Source organism: Lactuca virosa, chromosome 2 (genome assembly GCF_052849685.1).
Source record: "Lactuca virosa cultivar CGN04683 chromosome 2, Lactuca_virosa_CGN04683_v6, whole genome shotgun sequence".
Taxonomy (NCBI): Eukaryota; Viridiplantae; Streptophyta; class Magnoliopsida; order Asterales; family Asteraceae; genus Lactuca; species Lactuca virosa.
Genome location: NC_136427.1, coordinates 199651106 through 199665902, shown reverse-complemented (window position 1 = coordinate 199665902; position 14797 = coordinate 199651106). Strand labels below are relative to the sequence as shown.

At 40.0% G+C, this 14797-nt stretch overlaps 1 pseudogene; it reads right to left on the bottom strand.

Moving 5' to 3' along the window:
• Positions 1-3422: 3422 nt before the first annotated feature.
• On the bottom strand, positions 3423-3899 carry LOC145158129 (ethylene-response factor C3 pseudogene; annotated as a pseudogene).
• Positions 3900-14797: the final 10898 nt, after the last annotated feature.

Below are 14797 nucleotides of genomic sequence, written 5' to 3'. Positions count from 1 at the left end.
GGGTTCGGAGAAGTCCGAGCGTTAGAGTCACGACTTTCTAGTTTACTTTTGATATGAACAAAACTATATATTAAACAATGTAAACTTTTTCATATATGTATTCAATGTCTGGTTGTGTTTACTATGCTTGCTATGATACAATTGTTGTGATACTACGCATGACGTCCTCCACCCCGGAACGATTCCGCCATCACGGTTTCGGGGTGTGACACCTACCCCTTCGGTCCTCTCGAACGGTCTATCACATACTATCACGTAATCATAGTCTAGCATAGCTGGGTACTAAACTACCCCTTCGGCCCTATCGGTCGGTAACTTGGGGACTATCTCCCCCTACTACTACCACCATCACGTAACATCATATCATGCTAGCTCATAAAACATAACAGGTAGCAGCAAACCTAGATGAATATCACAAAGAAAATCATCTAACATACAACTCCTACTAATGGGGCGGCATTGTGGCCGTAGACCCACCACTACTGGAAGGTAACTCACCTCGATGTCGTATAGTATTTGCACGGTCCTCGGCACGGGAATCGACTCGTCTCTACTCCCAAATCCCTTAAATGAGATAAGAATGAAGTAAAACTTCTGGATCTCCTTGCTTCTACTTGAACTCCCAAGCTTCCTTCTCTTCTCCAACTTCAAGCACACACAAAAATGCACAAAAATGGCTTGAGAGCACTCAAACAAGGCTAGGGTTTCGAGTTAGGGTATTCTGGAAGTGAGAGGGATGATAGAGGCTGGTTTGGGACGAGTTTAGTTGTTTAAATAGGGTGCAAACCCTAAATATTAGAGTTTTGTCTAGACAGATCCTACTCGTCGAGTAGGTCACTTAAACCCCCGATCCAACAGTCGAGTCTACTCGACGAGTTGGGCCCCCAACTCGCCGAGTCCCAGAGTAAATTGTCATATTTCTTGAATTTAGATACGTACCAGGAATCAGGTGCTACAGCTCTAAACAAAACAATGCCGCTTCATTATTTCATTACGCTGAATAAAATATAAAATATTTTTAAATTTTGTTTTTTTTTTTTTGCAACGACAAGTCGTCGTTATAGCTTTTCAGAGACGCGCCAAAAGTCTCACGTAAGTTGTTGCGACAAGAACTCATCACCATAGCAAAAAATATATTGTTTATTATATCAGTAAACTAAATAAAAGATCTAGATACTTTTAATATATGTTTTATGGGATGATATGGTGTCGCCATAGCTTTTCAGGAAATATGCCTTATTATTATCGTTCTGGCGTAACTTATAGAGACGACATATGTTGTCTTTCGTATTACTTAAGAAGTTAAACTTTTATGGTAAGCGACCGGTCGCTATAGGGCTATGTATGTATTGACTAGGTCTGTTCGTCATATATATGTCCTTAGAGCATCTTCAATAGTAAACCTACCCTATCACTTAAAATATTTGTCACCTCATTTCAAATATTTTTGACCTCTAATTAAATGATCCATCCAATGGTTAAACTTTTTCAATAGTCTTTTATAAATCTTACTTATTGATCCTTATCTATTTAAAAATGCTCATAAAAACTTCATCATTTAATTAGTTATCTTTAAACATATTATATTTTAATATGAAATATTATAATTAAGGTTTTCATTAGAAATTAATACATAAACATTTCATCAATGAAAAACTATGATATAAATAATTAAGTAGTTAAATAAATGAAAAATATTTAAAACTAAAATATAATTAAGGAGTAAAAATAAAATACATTAAAAGTAGAAGAGATTGAATGTTTAATGTTTGATATTATATTGACCATTCAATATATATTTAGTAGTCAATATAAATACATAAAAAACAATTCACTCCAATAGTATTAAATGAAAATAAGTGATAGATAAATATAAAAAAGTTCCAAAATAAATCCGCATTGGAGTTCCTCTTAGTGATATATGACTCCATGTATACATTACTCTATTAAAATTTAATAATTAACTTGCAAAATAATGAATCACGGGTCTCAGTTGTCCTATCATGCAATTAGACATGGAAGAAGCTGAAGGTCATATATTCCCTCTCCAACAAGTTGACTTTCACAACATATTCAGGTTTCCACCTTTTGATTTTCTTTGCTGGTGAAGTTCATATCAGCAAGAAATTAGACATGGAAGAAGCTGAAGGTCATATATTCCCTCTCCACTTACAAAAAAAATGCATTTAAATCTATGAAAAAATATCTAAACTAGGAAAGTATTCTGATTCGTTTTTTTTCCAAAAGTACTAATTATAGCAGTACATTACTGTACACAGACAAGATACAGATTAACTAATGTGATTACTGACATAAATGAGTAGTCTTAATGGTTTTCCAACTTTCAACTATTAAACTTCCCTTAATTGGTTGCTTATTCAATTATTTATTAAGTATGATTCTTCAATTATGGAGCGAGACAAGATGGAATCTCAACTTACAAATCTAATGGTGACTTCTCATTAATTCCAATAAAAGAGAAAGGAGACGACCTAATATAGGGTATAAGCCACAAATAATTGTGTAAATAAACCTTTTATATCCTTTTTGATTTTACAGTTAAACAGTTAATTAGCTAAGATATATATCTTCGATATATCTCTAAATCGAATATTATCTATATCCAAGTTTTCGTTTCTTTTTTCTTTTCAAGTACATCTAGACGAAAAAAGGGTTTGCTATAAACTTATCGCTGTATTTCAATATCTGCATTGTCCCTCCCAAAACATTGTTCAAAGTAGGTTTTCATTTTTCTTGTTAAGAAACGGCAAGATATCATTAAACGAAAAGATTAGCAGGAAACGAGTTTACAGGGGCTGAAGATCGGGTCAGTCAAATTTATGTTTTCTACTTCTATTCGACATCCAACTAAACGAGCTAACACTACAATCAAACGCCACCATGCTGCAGCAACCTTCATTTTATCAATAATCATCCCTCTTAACATCTACTTCAAAGTAGGTTTTCATGTCTTCTGTCTCTGGTATTTTGGTCTCAACCATCTCGTGTGTATTTATATAACTTAGCTTAATCCAAACTCCAACCCTAATCGATTTTTTCAATGACTAGCTAGGAAAATTAGCATCAACCCTTATTCACTTAAGTTCTATAGGCTCAACGAGTATTAAAACCTAAAATTTAAATCTACAACAAACTTCATAAGATAGTATATATCAACTATTGCAAGTAGATGGACCTTTATTATTATTTGCTCTCTGTAACCAGAATATTATCGTCTATAACTGAAGATATGAACGAACAGAAGAAGAATCAAGGGTTGAAGAAAATAACACGTAATCAGAAAAGTAGATAAATAATCAAGAATTTAAAATAGCCTCTCGCGGATTGACACTTCTTAGGTTTCTAAAGCCATGTGGTGTGTATAGATGCATGACTTTGTTTGCTCTTTCAGAAAAGAATCATCATGAACTCAAAAGCTCCTCTAACAAATCAGATCCTAGATCTTCCAATATCACCAAGTCTTTTTGATGCTTATTTTTTTCTCTCGAACTCGATGACAACGACGTTCTACGAAGCCTATGCATCTCCTTTATAGCAGCTGCAGGAGACTCCCCATCCTTTTTATTGCAGTAGTAATTGGTTCCTTTCAAAGACGCCTTGACATCTTCAGCCGGAAAATTGAGTGCAGATGAAGGTCCCTTCATTGAATACAATGCCTGATCATATGCCAATGCTGCCTCCTCTGCAGTGTCAAATGTCCCCAGCCAAACCCTCTTTCCGCTTCTGGTTGAATCCCGTATCTCAGCAGCAAACTTTCCCCACGGCCTCCTTCGAATACCAATGTATTGCTTTACCTTCTCGCCTTCTTCTGTTCTCTCTGTTTTTGTAACTTCTTTGTGTACGGAATACTGTTCTTGGGATGATGATGAAAAGTCCATCTTCAACAGATGGGATTGTGTTAAATAAGTCAATCCGTATGCTAGAGCATATATAATTTACTAAATTTGCTGATTCACATAAGCAAAAACATTAATTAAGTAAATTATTTATAATAATAGGAATATTTTGGATGGAGGATGTAGAATTAACAACCGCATTAATTACTAAACTTTTTGGGAACGGCCATATTTGGATCATTGCATGTGCCATATGTTCTATGCCATCTAGCATCTAATCTTGAGTTTACCATTCCAATATCAAAATGGTACCTTACTAAACTTTGTGCGGGAAAATGTAGAATGCCTTCTTGTTGGCCGGAGGCAGTGAGAAACCCTATGTGGAACCGACTAGATACCTTTGTTGGAAATTATAGGTTACTTAAAAATGATTATAAGCAAACCGAAAATGCAGCGGAAACAGAAACAGTTTTATAATAAACGAATTCCCAATAGTCAAATTCGATTTAATGTAGAATGTCATCTTGTTGGTCGGAGGCGGAGAGACCATATGTGTAACCGGAGTTAACGCAACAAGCGGTTGACAAGATGAAGGTGATATGAGAACGAATATATGGCTATGTTGGAAATTATAGGTTACTTAGAAAACTACTTTGATAGCCGATATTGATGAAGCCTTTGGTATAGATGTTAACTTTGTTCCAAAATGTTAAACGACTCCATGGGTATCCATAAAAGCAAACTAGAAACACCAAGTGAATGTTAGCTCTTCAATTACTAAGAAAAGACACCACCTTCTTCATATTTTTTGTAAAATCAAAAACCATGTAACATCCTAAAAATTTCAATAAAATTTAAACCTTTCAAAACGACCCATTTACTAGTCAAAGTGTTTACAAGACCATTGTTTCCAAGAGATTATTTAAAAATCAGAGTCTCCCAAGATCAATCAACATAAAAATCGGGATGTGTACGGTCACGCATTCGCCTTGTCACGGTCCTCTGAAGCACCTGAAACCATAAACAAAAACTATAAGCACGAAGCTTAGTGAGTTTCCCTCAAAGGACCACCACATAAACATAATAACAAACAACATCATTCATACATAGCCTTTAGTCTGACTGGAACGTCGTGTCGGGCCTACAAACTATCTGGATTGTTCACAGAACCTTCAGCATGACTCACCGGACCTTCAGCCTATCTGAACCTCCAGGCCTTCGGCCTGACAGGTACGCCTCTCAGGCCTTCAGTCGATCTGGGCCCCCTGGGTCTCTTAGCCTTCTGTCTACACCAGTCGCCTCAACCCAACCATACATAACATGTCGACATATATATAACAGATAAACACATATAACCAGTCAACGGACAATCAGACAGGTCTATAGATCACGAAGCATAGCATCATCCTATATATCATGATACCGATCTAACAGATGACTACAGCACAATAACATACTATCACATAATAGAATATCTAATCCAATGGGCCGGCCTTGGTGCCTTCGACCCGCAACTACAGTGAGGAAAACTCAACTCTCAATCTGATCAATAGCCGATGAGGTCCTGACTCTAAATCTCAGCTCTAACCAACACCTATCCATCCAAAATACCAAATTCTCACACACCATCCAAAAGACCAATTCTCAGATACCAACCAAATACCCAAAATACCCCTTGGTTAAACTTGGTCAAAATCAAAATCACAATTGATCAAAATCCATAAGTCAACTGAGTCAACCCAATCGGGTCAACCCAGCTGAGTCAACTCAGCCGAGTTGACACAGAACGAGTACGCGGGGCGTAATCCAAACGTACGCAGGGTGTACTCCAGCATTGACGATAATCGAGGACGTTGACCACGTACGCGTTCCGTACTCAGATTACACAGGGCGTATGCCCAGACTTCCCAAACTCCATTAAGAGCTTAATGCCTTAAGCTCTTACGTCCCATTTCCAGATCCAAGGCTAAATCGTCATAAAGTTTCCAACTTTATAACTTTGCATGTCCATTAAGTGCTTAACTCAACATCTTAATACATTAAGACCTTCTAAAGAACACATGGAACAAAACCAACCATTAAGACCCCATTTTTATGACTCAAGACTCTTCTTAAGGTCTGAAAGGACGAGTTAATGGGTTAAGAGCATGCCATGCTCAAGAATCACCATTTTAGGACTAAAAAGTGACTTAAAAAGTATAAGGTCTAGATCTACAAGATGGAGTGGTAAAGTTCCAAGCTTTATACCTCCTGGAGGTTGCAATCAAGGTAGAAATCACAGATCCAAAGTGTTCTCAAACTTCAAGATCTTCTCACAACCTTCTTATTTCTTCAAAACACTTCAAAACTCTCTAAAGGCTCCAAAATGCACTCTTGCTCTTAGGGTTTGCTTGAAGGTCGATTCCACAGAAAGAGGTTGAATAAGAATGAGATGTAAGGCTATAATGATGCTTAAATATGAGCCAAAACCCTAAAACTTAGGGTTTTCATGAATCTCATGTACGCCATGCGTACGAGGTGTACGCCAGCATACTAAGGCAGGATTTAGTACGCTTAGCGTACACAAGTACGCGCAACGTACTCCCACAGTCTCATTTTTTTACGAAAATGCCACTAAGGCCCTTTTTGCACTCATTCTTTTACTTAAGGGCCAATATGCACTAAATCTCAATATAAGGGTCAACAATGAAAGTGCCTCAAAACCAGATGTTACAAACCACAAAGGGTTTTGAGTGTGGAGGTACCTGTGTTATCGACCAAGAGGGTGGAAGGAAAAGGTAAATGGGGTTTCAACAATTGTTACCTTAATCTCTTAATAATGATCCACTCATTCAAAATTCAACATATATCTCATGTAAACACATGTCGAAGGATATGTAGACAAAAACACATTCAAGATTCACCTAATAACACTGAACCATATTTGACATCTTGAGATTGGGTTAATCAAATACTAACTTCTAGTAAATGCATGTGAAAATTTTCTATCAGCAAGAAACATATTAACCAAAAATGAATATTTACGAATATTCACATTTTCCTTAATTCACATTTATTCTTATAACAAAATCAATTATGGATGTTTATAATAATCAAATGTTATTCATGGATAAAAACATGATAATAAAGAACATAGTAATATTCATGAAAACACCAAGTATATTCCTTCTTAGCTTAAAATACATTTGATTAATGTTGCAATGTCTAAAATACTAAAATTTACATCAAATCTACAACATGATCATCATGTTTAGCACAAGGCATGAGCTTTGTAAACAGATCAGTTAGGAAAAGTAACTTTTTTTATTCTGTACAATGTGATGATTGTGAAATCATCATTGAATGTGCTAAGGACAATTAGCTATTATCAGATCCTTCACATGAACCAAAGTGTCAATATTGTTATATCACATCTCCATATCTATTTTAATTATGTGTATTATGTCGAGTTGGATTGTGACAACCCGGACTTTTTCCTTTAAAGTTAGTCGTTTTTTTGTTAAATAAATTACGAATTTTAATTGTTCCGTTAAATTCTTATAGTTTAGAAGATCGTTTTTATAAGAGTCGGAAACAAAATCACGCGAAACCCTGAATTTCCTTCGAAAATCAGCGGTTTCCGGCCTGAGTGGTGTTCACGGCCATGAACCCGATCACAGCCGTAAACCCGTTCAAGGTGGGTGGACCCCAACACCGACCATACCACCCAGCCTATAAATACGTGGTTCCTACCCTCATTCATACTTTTATGGAAGCAAACACACTTTCTCTCTCTAAAAATCCCCCACCCGAAAACCCAATATTTCTCAAGTTTTCTCTTCATCTATCACTCCATCCACCTTAAAACACGTTTTGGAGCATCAAACACCAGCCTTTTCATCGATTCAAACATTGTTGTTCTTGAGTTCACGGACGTACACCCTTCAAATCTTCAAACCTTCAAGGGTCGCAATCTGTTCACGGCCGTGAACCCTTCAAACATTCATATTTCCTTCAAGAACACTGTTCACAGCCGTAAACCCTTCAAGGGGCTGTTCACGGCCGAGAACAGTTCACGGCCGTAATCCCCTTCACGGCCGCAAACCTTCCTAAGTCGTGAACTTGGCTGAAAACTCGCTTTCTCCGATTCAATCGAGTCCCGGTAACATTCCTAAACCAAAAGCAAGTGTTTTTCCAATACTATAAATAATGGTTTCACTAATAATATGCATATATGTATTTAATTGTTATTAGGGTCCCGTTAGTGCCGCGTACATCAACCCAAGGGTCTTCATTCACAGTTTCGTTGTCTGACACTTTCACGCAACTAACAGTGAGTTCATACCCTTATGCTTTTATTATTTTTAACATTTTCAGGGGGAATACAAGCCAAACACAAATGATTTTGTGAATTTATACAAAAAGGATTTCAACACACTTAAAACTGATGCAATTAATACAACCATACGGTTTCCACATTTTATAAAATATTTAGACATTTTATCCATTTTGTAACATGTTGAGCATAAGGGACGTTTTCAACTTATAAGCATAATTGCATAGTTTTCTGATCAATACACAAACCAAGTACATAACCTACCTACAAACTATAATAGGTATAGTTTGGGATTTCAATACACGGTTTTACACTTAAAGGCATATAAACTATGACAGACTTAGTTTATGATACTATCGGGTAACAAGAATACATTACTAAATAATTAATTAAGTATAATTATTACTCTATAAAGTATACAAATGGATTTAAATACAAGAGATCTGTAACATCCCAAAATTCAAGGCCAAAAATTTCGTTTTGATTAAGTTATAATATAAAACCATCAGTAATAAAACATTCATATTCATATCTCATGTCAAAACCAAAGTGTCAATAATCAAAGCATTTTATCATAAAACCATATCAGAGTGTAATCCCAAAGATCTCATGTGCGGAAACATAGTATGATGCGCTGCGATCAAGCCGGCTCCTTTCCTTTGAAAACGAGTACCTGAAACCAAAACTGTAAACCGTAAGCACGAAGCTTAGTGAGTTCCCCCATCATACCACATACCACATAATACCATCGGTATCTTTCAACCGGTATCCACCATCGGTATCTTTCAACCGGTAACCGGGGACTATTTCACCCCTACCACTATCATTTAATAACAGGCTATAATCATACAGTCAGGCATATCTGGGGTACTGACCTACCCTTCGATCCTAACGACCGAGTCAGGGAAGAACTATTCCCTGCTACTACCACTGACACACATAGCATATCACATAAGCATATCTCATAAGCATATCACATAAGCATATCTCATGAGCATATCACATAAACATACCAAGATAATTATCACAGAGACAATTATCTACCAACTACCCCTGTTGGTGGGCCGGCATTGTGGCCTTAGACCCACCCCTACTGGAAGGTAACTCACCTCACACTGCTGAAGTCCCGTAGACACAATCCCACACTGCTGAAGTCCCGTAGACTCAACCCTAGCTGCTGGCTGACAGATTCCCGAACTGTCAACATCAAACATCACCCAATTAATAATTGGGTTCCACTACATAACCATAAGTACATTCTTTAGGTAATAACTACATTACCCCTAGCTTGGCTTATTCAAGCCCAAGGCCCAAGCCATAGGCCCAAAGTCAATTAGAAATCAAAGCCCAACATATGGCCCAATTTTCCAAATTGGGCCCAGGCCTATACATGGTCTTATTCTACGGTCCAACGTCATATAATCACTAAGGCCCAAACTATGGCCCATCTATGGCCCAATTTTCCAACTTGGGCCTAAACCCTCATATGAGCCTTACCCTAAGCCCATCAACATATTCTAGTCCATATGATTATTCTTGGATGGCCCATTAGTAATCCAATCATCAAGGCCCAACTGAAAGGCCCAATAATAAACCCAAGTGAAATTAGGGTTTCTCATAAAATGGTGATTAGGGTTAAGTTTCCTACTTAACCCATTAAGGACTTAATCCATTAAGTCCAATGTTGACTTAGGTTGATTGCAATGATTATTAATTAATATTATGAGTTCATTAATTAATCCCGATGCGATCCCGATAAACCCCAAATTAGGGTTTCATGGCATTAGGGTTTTCCAAACCCTAATTAGGGTTTCCAACCCAACTTAGCCCAATAGACCCATTAGCTAAGTCCTTAGATCCATTAGGGTCCATTAAACCCATTAGACACGTGTTTGGGCTTTAATGTCAATTAGGGCTTCATTGGGCCCATTAGGGTTTATGTCCCTTGTCCCAACACCACAAACGAGTCACCATACAACGAGGCACACCGCCACCCGACACGGCGGCCGGTGGCGGCAGGAGGCGGCAGCCACCACCTCACGGTGGTGGTTTTGAGATTTCTATTATTATTTTGGCACCATTACAATGTACAACTCGATAATACACACACATACACACTAAAAATAACACACGCGCACACACAGCCACCCCTATGGTGGCCGGTGGTGGCAGAAAAGCTATAACCGGCGGCAACCACCATGGTTGGCTGCCATGGTGGTGCACTTGCTTTCCGGCGAAACAAACCTCCCAAGCACACACATCACACACCAACAGTGGAAATACAGCTACATACACACACCCGGTTGCAAAAATAACCCAGCCACCCTCTTGGTGGCGTATGGCGGCCGACAGCGACGGTAGCACATACAATCAACGATGACAGCAACGGATGGAGCTCAAAGGCGTCACAAAAGCAGCTAACGGCAGCAGTGGACCTGTGACGACACAACAGGAAAGAAGGAGGTGGCGGCGACACCTTCACGATTTGGTTACGCCCCCGACAACCACACTGCAAAGGCGCTCAATACCAAGGCAGCAGGCGGCGGTCTCGTCGTCGTCGAAACACAGCATCAGCAGCGCACGCCATGGCGGTGGTTACGACCCCGGTAGTCCTCTTGGACGTTCACGGGTTACACTTTGGTTTCGGTAGGGTTTTCCGGCCATTCACAGCGTCACAGGCGGCATCAGGTAGCGGGACGGCGACTGAGGAGGTTCCACAACCCTCATGCTAACGTTCCTCGTCCCGGATTTGGTTGCCAATGAATTCTCGAGCAGTAGGAGGAGGCACAGTGGTCGGATTCGGTGGTGGAATTGGTGGCCGGAGAGGGTTCCATTGGTAGTGGCGGTTATCGGAAGTGAAGGAGGGTGGCAGCCGGGTTAAAATGAAGGTGGCGGCTGAATGGTATTCCTTAGGGTTAGGGTTTCTTAGCGCATATATATATATATATATATATATATATATATATATATATATATATATATATATATATATATATATATATATATATATATATATATATATATATATATATACCCGACACACACAAACATATTTTCATAATGGCAGGATAGGTCCCTCCCATCCGATTTCCTTTCAAAATAAATCCATTAATTACCCTTTGAACCCTCACCATAAAAATCCCTTACAACTTTGGTACACAATTTACCAAACAGTCCCCCAATGTCTTAATTATAACATATTCAGCCCTTCCACCTCATTTCTTTTTAAAATAAATCTCGATAATTACCACGGAGCCCTTGTCTTCATAAATATTTATAAAGTGAATCCTAAACTCACGCTTTTAACCCCCGACTTCTAAAAATGTGACAATTAACTCCTCGAACCCAACACACTGCATATATAGTTATTTATTTTAGGCTACCATTCGTTCATTAATTTATTTATTTAACTAATAAATAAACGGGTGTTACAACTCTCCCCCACTTAAATTAGATTTCGTCCTCGAAATCACTCCTTACAATTTCTTATATGCCAAACCACTTCTAGTAGCATGATCACCGTCTCGGGCACACCCTAGCCTTCCCAGGGTAACTGTGACCAATCTTCGTAAAGCCCTAATATCCTCATATGAACGAATTCCTCGCAACAGGATCACATCCACTTCGTCTGAATCTACTATCTCGAGATGGTCTGATTCCCTGACAGACCACTCATACTGAATCATCATCGACGAGTCCAGTCTGTTTATCCCACAACTGAATACTTAACTTCTGAGTACTCGCGATTCCCACTATAAAACAGGGTCACATACCCAAATATCCTTGCATATCACTCATACTTGGTCAAGGCTCAGCTGATCTCGTTGTGAGTGACTTGTCACTTCCCAATCAACCAGCTATTACGTCTGTATTTGCAACCTAAAACACAAATACTAACATTGCCCAAGTGCTGAAACTGCCCGAACACTAAACTGCCTGAAGCAGTATTTTGCCTCTTGGCCGCTTGCCAAAACCTATCAAGACCTCCCTGGTCTCAATTCATTCACCAATCATCTGAAATTCCGGGTTCTGGCCCGGCTGCGAAACCAAATGGCCCCCACTTAGTCGTCTCACACGACTTCCGAATGATATCCTTCTCTAGAACTAGTTGCCACTAGTTATCCTACCACCGTGACTCTAACAACTTATGATCTAACCGATCGGTTCCATGCGTCGAATCCTGACGTCACCAAATCCAAGGCTAAAAGTGATGGCTCCATGACCAACGGTAGCCTTATATCATACACGAACCTAAGCAATACATTGCTTCCCTGATCTCATAACTGCAGTGACGTTCCAACTGTCGTATCGTTGGCTCAACCATATCTAATCCATTGGGTAATCCCAAAATCCAATCCATGGATTTCCATATCCTCACTGCTGCACCCGAACTGGTGTGTACTATCGTTACTTTCGCGTCCTAACAACGCACTGATGCTATCTACCAACCTAGTGAATGCTACGGCTACACCCGCAGACTTACAACACTCTATCGCTATCTGGCTGCTAGTGAATGCTACGGCTACCCCCGTAGTCTTACAACACTTTCCAAACTATCTGACTGCTAGTGAATGCTACGGCTACCCCCGTAGTCTTACAACACTTTCCAAACTATCTGACTGCTAGTGAATGCTACGGCTACCCCCGTAGTCTTACAACACTTTCCAAACTATCTGACTGCTAGTGAATGCTACGGCTACCCCCGTAGTCTTACAACACTTTCCAAACTATCTGACTACTAGTGAATGCTACAGCTACCCCCCGTAGTCTTACAACACTTTCCAAACTATCTGACTACTAGTGAATGCTACGGCTACCCCCCGTAGTCTTACAACACTTTCCAAACTATCTGACTACTAGTGAATGCTACGGCTACCCCCCGTAGTCTTACAACACTTTCCATACTGGTTCGAACACGCACTCGACCTAACACACAACTGAACTTGAGTCCTAACCGGAACTCTAACCTGGTTCCTAAAACCTACTATCACGTGACCCCATTGTATCAGTATCGTACCCATGCCCGTGATCAAAGCGTCACAGTAAACCACGAAATCATCTACACCCTCTGGCCGGGTGAGAATCGATGCCTCGCACAACCGCTGTCTGAGAGTCTCGAAGGTTGCTTGCTGCTCAGGCCCCCAACGAAAGGCCACCGACTTCTTGATCAGTCGGGTCAAAGGAACCTCAATCTCGGAGAAATCCCGTATAAATCTCCGGTAATATCCCGCTAGACCCGGGAAGCTCCAAATCTCAGTTGGAGATCTCGGAATCTTCCACTGCATCGCGGCCTCTATCTTGGCCGGATCGACCAGAATACCCTTCTGGTTGACAAGGTGTCCAAGAGATTGCACCTTGCGCAACCAGAACTCGCAGTTGGAGAACTTTATAAAAAAGTCTCTCCCCCACTTAGATTCGACTAAGTCTTCACGGCATGCGAGAATTGAAGGATTCCCAATCCGTCTCGCTTTCTAATATCCCACTGATGACGACCTGTGCTTACCAATGCTAGCGTTTAATCACTGATTAAACCTTAAGATCACCCATCCTCTGAAATCTTAAAGAGGACTCTTGAAATCTGGTACAATATGACACCTGAATCCATCTCTCATGCTGTCAATTGAAGGTCTCAATCTTTACTCTGGCTTACGAATCCTCGTTCCTACTTTCAATCTTGCAGTACCACTGAACTCTAACCGAACACAGCCCAATGCGAAAATACAATTCTCTTAAACATGCGATGACCAACCACTTATGCATCTAACACCCGCGACTGACACTACCCTTTTCCTATCACAAGCTCTGTCCTACCAACGGTAGTGCCTTGAACTACAAAGTTCATCCATAGACAATTACCGACCATACCTGAACAATGATAGAACCCCTGAACGCTGACTTCGCTGGAGAACTATCACTCTAACCCTGACCGAGTATCCTCTAAATAATACTCCTGCATAGATCCCGACAAGGATCCGAAATGATAACGGTACGCGCGGAACCCACTCTGCAAGATGCGTCCCTCTGTGGGTTCATCAAGGACCTTTTGGCATGCAGGATGGCATATATGATCCTTGATAACCCAAACGCTAGCAGGAAACCGACCCGATATCTAACTTATCCAAACTCACTCATAACTCCAACGCGATACGTATCCCCAACATCCATCTAGTAGCAATAGAAGATGACATACCCGCAACATCTGGAGGAATACTAATCACCTTCTGCTGACATGACCAACCCCGCTACCCTGTAGTAGCCTAAACCCTCGGAGCGACAAACTCCCTTATGCACTTTCCTGTACGTGCTGCACTGACTCAGGCCCTACTGGCCTTTCACCCGATGATCAGAAGTCATGGGTCTCTTCCAGGGACCCTCTACTATACGCACCTGGCACAACCCTCTCTTTCCAGGGTGCTCCAAATCGATCTCGCATCTGCAACTCTTGGAAATCATCTCCTTCAGGGTCTGACACCCTGTCACGCTCACTAGCTCGCTTTCCAATGGCTAAGTTGCAACAACTGGAACATCCTCTGTCCCCAAACTGGGTCACAAACTCTTCCCTATAGCTTCTTAGATTCTCCAAGACTATCACTGATTTGAGTATGGATCATGTGCTTTCAGTAGT